The sequence below is a fragment of the Phacochoerus africanus genome, chromosome 4 (genome assembly GCF_016906955.1).
Source record: "Phacochoerus africanus isolate WHEZ1 chromosome 4, ROS_Pafr_v1, whole genome shotgun sequence".
Lineage (NCBI taxonomy): Eukaryota > Metazoa > Chordata > Mammalia > Artiodactyla > Suidae > Phacochoerus > Phacochoerus africanus.
The window spans coordinates 70,676,527-70,683,452 of record NC_062547.1 but is presented as its reverse complement, the minus strand read 5'-3'; positions in this window follow the sequence as shown (position 1 = coordinate 70,683,452).

Sequence of the window (6,926 nt, the reverse complement as noted above, 5' to 3'; positions counted from 1 at the left end):
TTCCTAACCACCGCTAGGCAAAATCACACAATGAAAATCACAAGGCTTATGGAAAAAAACGGAATTGAGGCTCTACACTCACAACTCGTCACTGACATTAAAAAAAAAAAAAAAGGAACTTAATACACATGTGTTAAATGGTTAGGAAATGGAAAAACACTATAATAAATAGAGCATTTTACCCTGAAAAAGGTCTGACTTTTGTTTGCGGAAGTGGTCATTAGAAGATTTGAAACTTGTGAGTTATTTTGAAGAGGTGGAAGGACAGTTACCTGGAATCAAAATCAGAATCCAAAATTGATACAGGAAGACTCCTCATAACACCTGAAGGATGCTGACTGAGCTGGTAGAGTTTTGAGTTGTGTGCACGTGTTTTGTGTATGCCTGCATAGCTAGGTTCAGCTGAGGGGCAGTTTTCTGGACCTTACTCCTCTTGTGTGCCTTGCAGGTGCGATTACATATAAGAAAACATAACATTTACATCATGTTCAAATTGTTTCCAAGTTTATCAATGCCCAGAGAAAAAAATCATGTTTTCAAAACAAGCTTTTTAGCAGAACTGACAGCATATAAATGTCGATATATTTTTTTCTGAACCATTTGACAGTTGAAAATACTATGACACTTCGCCATTAAATATTTCAGCAAGAATCACCAAAAATCAAAATATTGTCCTGTGTAACCATAATACAAATGCCACACTTCAAAAGTTAGGAATAATTTAGTATCATCTAATATGCAGTCCTTTATGGACCCAACCAAGACCCTGCAGGGACAGAACCCTGTGTCCCCTCCCGAGTTCCAAAGAACAAATTTAATTCAAGAAAGGAGAAAATGCTGAAATGAAAGAAAAATGTCAAGCAAGACAAAATAATAGTAGTTTAGCCAGAAAGCAAAGGACCTTAGTTCTTCCTCAAGGGTATAGATAATGATCAGAGCCATGTCTTAGAATTGCTGGCCAGATACTAAATCTCTCAGCAGGTAGAAGAAGTAACAGCCACAAAGTTTGACTTTTTTTATGGCAATCATATGCTGGGGGCAGTTTCACAGGGTATGCAGAGCAGGCAAGGCTCTAAATGAAATGGCAACTTTATCAAACAATAAGCCCCTATATTTACAAGGGATTGATTTTAGAGCCTCTGTATTCTTACTGGATATTTTCTTTCTATTCCCCCAATGTGAACTACGGAGATTATTGTGGTATATTACTATCTTCCATGTTCTCTTTCATGTTCCTCCACCCAAAATGTCTTAATTCTCCTTGAAAAGATTCCTTTCCTTGTGAAGTTGAGAATTGTCTAACTTTACTTTCTAAAAATTATATTTTTCACTTTATTATAGTAAATCAAATATTTTGGGTGAAAACTAGCTCTTTCCAATATTGAAACCATTGATAAAGATGGTATACATTTAATCAGGGATTTTATTTCCTGTCATATTGTTTCACCATACTTTGTTTCCTTTTTTCTATTGTATTTGTTCAGAACTCATTGATTTGTCATTATTTTTATGATTACCTTCTTTCCAATTGCTCCAAGTTTATTCTCTTCTTCTTTTTTAAATTTCTTGAGGGAGGAGCTCAGATTATCAATGTCGGTATAAGCATATGGTGCAAGAAATTTCTCTCTCAGTACTATTCAATTTTCATTTCACAAATTTTGAAAGGCTGTATTTTCATTTTCATTACTTTTTATCAATTTTAAAACTTCCTTTAGAGTTTCAGTTTGTCTTTTTAGGGCCACACCCATGGCATATGGTGGTTCCCAGGCTAGGGGTTTAATCAGAGCTGTTGCTGCTGGTCTACACCACAGCCACAGCAATGCCAGATCCGAGCCGCATCTGCGACCTACACCACAGCTCATGGCAACATCAGATCCTTAACCCACTGAGGAATGCCAGGGATTGAACCTGCAACCTCATGGTTCCTAGTCAGATTTGTTTCCACTGCACCATGACAGGAACTCCTTTACCATAGGTGATTTATAAGTGTGTTGAATAATTTCCAATTATTGGGAGATTTTCTAGTCATCTTTATGTTACTGCCTTAAAATTGGTTCCATCATGGTCAGAGAACACCCTCTGTATGATTTCAATTCTTTTATACTTGAGGATTTTTAATGGCTCAGCATATGTTCTGTTTTGGTTTGGTAGGTGTTTCGTGGGGGCTTGATAGTAATGTGTATTCTGCTGTTGTTGAATAGAGTGTCCTATTGTCCTATAAATTTCTTTCTTTCTTTTTCTTCCTTCCTTCCTTTCTTTCTTTCTTTCTTTCTTTTTTGGCTGCATCCTCCTCGGCATGCAGAATTTTCCAGGCCAGGGATCAAACCTGCACCACAGCTCTAACCAAAGCCACAGCAAAGAAAACACCACATCCATAATCTGCCTAGCCACCAGGGAACTCCATATCCTATAAAGCTTTTTTCTCTTGTCTTTTTAGGGCCACACCCTTGGCATATGGAAGGTCCCAGGCTAGGGGTGGAATCGGAGCTGTTGCTGCTGGCCTACGCCACACCCACAGCAATGCAGGATCTGAGTCGTGTCTGCAACCTACACCACAGCTCACGGCAATGCCTGATCCTTAACCCACTGAGCAAGGCCAGCGATCGAACCCGAAACCTCACAGTTCCTAGTCAGATTCGTTTCTGCTGCACCGCGATGGGAACTCCTCCATATCCTATAAATTTCAATCCATTGTTCCATAAATGTCAGCGTGCTGCCGATGCTTGATGCTTGTTCAGTTCTTCCGTATTTTTGCTGATTTTTGTTTGTTAATACTGCCAATCACTGAGGTGGTACTGAAACCCCCAGTTATAATTTTGGAATACTCTGTTTTTACACTCAGTTATTTCACTTTTTTTATTTTAGAATTTGATTTTATTGTAAACGTTTTCAAAAATATAGAAAACCTCAAAGAAATTTAGGTGAACATCTGCATATTCACAACATAGATTTTACCATGAATGTGTTTTATATTTGCTTTATCACATAGCTATCAGCTATCTATCATTGAAACTATTTTATATTTTGTTATGTCTCGACGGGGCATTGCCGTGAGCTGTGGTGTAGGTTGCAGACACTGCTCGAATCCCACCCTCATTGCTGCGTCTCTGGCTTAGGGCCGGCGGCTACATCTCCGATTAGACCCCTAGCCTGGGAACCTCCATATGCCGCAGGTGCGGCCCTAGAAAAGGCAAAAAGAAAAAAAAAATTATGTCTCACCGTTTCTTCTAGTGCTGTTGAGCTATGATTAACAAATTAAAATTATACATCCTTAAGTTGTACAATGTGGTGTCTTAAGATGCATAATACAATGATATATCAGTTTGTTTCATGTCTTTTGATTCTCTATTGTAATCACTGTCTTTTTGTTTCATGTATTTTGGTTTTTGTTTGTTTTTTCTTATTACTCAAATGAATTTATCACATCTGTAGTTATATAATGATCATAACAATCTAATTTCACAGGATTTCCATCCCATAACCCAAGCACATCCCCCCCACCCCCCAAACTGTCTCCTCCAGAGACCATAAGTTTTTCAATGTCTGAGAGTCAGCATCTGTTTGGCAAAGAAGTTCAGTCTGTCCTTTCTTCAGATTCCACATGACAGTAAAAGCATTTGATGTTGGTGTCTCATTGGATGGCTGACTTCACTTAGCATGATAATTTCTAGGTCCATCCATGTTGCTAAAAATGCCAGTATTTCATTCCTTTTAATGGCTGAGTAATATTCCATTGTGTATATGTACAACATCTTCTGGATCCACTCCTCTTTCGATGGACATTGAGGTTGTGTCCATGTCTTGGCTATTGTAAATAGTGCTGCAATGAACATCGGAGTACACGTGTCTTTGTGAGTCGTGGTTTTCTCTGGATAGCTGCCCAGGAGTGGGACTGCTGGATCAAATGGTAGTTTTATTTTAGTTTTCTGAGGAATCCCCATACTGTTTTCCACAGTGGTTGCACCAATTTACAATCCCACCAGCAGTGTACTAGGATTCCTTTTTCTCCACACCCTCTCCAGCATTTATTGTTTGTAGACTTTTTGATGATGGCCATTCTGGCTGGTGTAAGGTGGTACTTCAGAGTGGTTTTGATTTGCATTTCTCTAATGATGAGTGATGTTGAACATCTTTTCCTGTGTTTTTTGGCCATCTGTATGTCTTCTTTGGAGAACTGTCTGTTTAGATCTTCTGCCCATTTTTTGATGGGCTTGTTTGTTTTTTTGGTATGGAGCTGTTTATAAATTTTGGAGATGAATCCCTTGTCAGTTGATTCACTTGCAAATATTTTCTCCCATTCTGTGGGTTGTCTTTTTGTGTTGTTTAGGGTTTCCTTTGCTGTGCAGAAACTTTTAAGTTTGATTAGATCCCATTTGTTTACTTTCGTTTTTATTGTCAATAGTCTAAGAGGTGGACCTGAGAAGATGTTGCTGTGGTTTATGTCAGAGAGTGTTTGGCCTCTGTTTTCTTCTAAGAGTTTTATGGTGTCTGGTCTTATATCTAGGTCTTTAATCCATTTGGAGTTGATTTTTGTGTATGGTGTTAGGGAGTGTTCTAATTTCATTCTTTTCCATGTGGCTGTCCAGTTTTCCCAGCACCACTTATTGAACAAGCTGTCCTTCCTCCATTGTATATTCTTGCCTCCTTTGTCATAGATGAGTTGGCTGTAGGTGTAGGTGCGTGGGTTGAATTCTGGGCTTTCTACCCTCTTCCACTGATCTATATGTCTGTCTTTGTGCCAGTACTATATGGTTTTGAGGATTGTTGCTTTGTAGTACGGTCTGAAGTCTGGGAGCCTGATTCCTCCAGTTCCATTTTTCTTTTTCAGAATGTCTTTGGCTATTCTGGGTCTTCTGTGTTTCTAAACAAACTTTAAAATATTTTGTTCAAGTTCTGTGAAAAATGTCCTTGGTAATTTGATAGGGATTGCATTGAATCTATACATTGCCTTAGGTAGTATAGTCATTTTGATAATATTGACTCTTCCAATCCATGAGCATGGTATATCTTTCCATCTATTTGTGTCATCTTTGATTTCTTTCGTCAGTGTCTTACAGTTTTCAGAGAACAGGTCTTTTGTCTCTTTAGGTAGGTTTACTCCTAGGTATTTTATTCTTTTGGATGTGATGGTCAGTGGGATTGCTTCCCTAATTTCTTTTTCTGCTATTTCATTTTTAGTGTATAGAAATGCCGTCAATTTCTGTGTATTAATTTTGTATCCTGCAACTTTGCCAAATTCATGGATGAGCTCTAACATTTTTCTGGTAGAGTCTTTAGGATTCTCTAGGTATAGTATCATGTCATCTGCAAATAGTATAGTTTTACTTCTTCCTTTGCAATTTGGATTCCTTTTATTTCTTTTACTTCTCTGATTGCTGTGGCAAGGACTTCCAGAACTATGTTGAAGAGTAGTGGCGAGAGTGGACATCCCTGTCTTGTTTCTGATCTCAGTGGGAATTCTTTCAGCTTTTCACCATTGAGAATGATGTTCGCTGTGGGTTTGTCATACATGGCCTTTATCATGTTGAGGTAGCTTCCCATTATGCCCACTTTCTGAAGGGTTTTGATCAGAAATGGGTGTTGGATTTTGTCAAAGGCTTTTTCCACATCTATTGAGAGGATCATGTGGGTTTTATTCTTCAGTTTGTTAATGTGGTGTATCACACTGATGGATTTGCAGATATTGAAGAACACTTGCATCCCTGGATAAATCCCACTTGATCATGATGTACAATCCTTTTGATGTATTCTTGGATGCAGTTTGCTAGTATTTTGTTGAGAATTTTGCATCGATGTTCATCGGTGAAATTGGCCTTTAGTTTTCTTTTTTTGTGGAGTCTTTGTCTGGTTTTGGTACCAAGGTGATGGTGGCCTAATAGAATGAGTTTGGGAGTGTTTCTTCCTCTGCAATTTTTTGAAATAGTTTCAGAAAGATAGGTATTAGCTCTTCTGTAGATGTTTGATAGAATTCACCTGTGAAGCCATCTGCTCCTGGTATTTGTTTGTTGGAAGTTTTTTAATCACCGTTTCAATTTCAGTTCTTGTTATTGGTCCATTCATCTTTTCTATTTCATCTTGGTTTAGTCTTGGAAGATTGTACTTTTCTAAGAACTTGTCCATTTCTTCAAGGTTGTCCATTTCATTGGCATATAGTTGCATAGAGTTGTCTCTTATTATCCTTTGTATTTCTGTCATGTCCATTGTTACTTCTCCTTTTTCATTTATAATTTTATTGATTTGAGACCTCTCTCTTTTTTGCTTGATAAGTCTGGCTAGGGGTTTATCATTTTGTTGATCTTTGCAAAGAACCAGCTTTTCATTTCATTGATCTTTTCTATGGTTTTCATTGTTTCTAGTTCATTGATTTCTGCTCGATCTTTATGATTTCTTTCCTTCTACTAACTTTAGGTCTTGTCTGTTCTTCTCTCTTGGGCTGCTTTAGCTGTAAAGTTAGCTTGTTTATTTGAGCTTTTTCTTGTTTCCTGAGGTGGGCTTGTATTGCTATAAACTTTCCTCTTAGAACGGCTTTTGCTGCATCCCATAGGTTTTGGAGTGTCATATCTTCGTTGTCATTTGCTGCCAGGTATTTTTTAATTTCCTCTTTGATTTCTTCAGTGATCCATTGGTTGTTTAGTATCATGTTATTTAGTCTCCATGTGTTTGTGTGTTTTGCAGTTTTTTTCTTGTTGTTGATTTCTAGTCGTACATCATTGTGGTCAGAAAAGATGCTTGATATGATTTCGATTTTCTTAAAGTTACCAAGGCTGGATTTGTAGCCCAGGATATGATCAATATTAGAGAATGTTCCATGTGCACTTGAGAAGAATGTGTATTCTGTTGCTTTTGGATGAAATGTCCTATAAATATCTATTAAGCCCATCTGGTCTAATGCTTCATTCAGGGCCTGTGTTTCCTTATTGATTTTC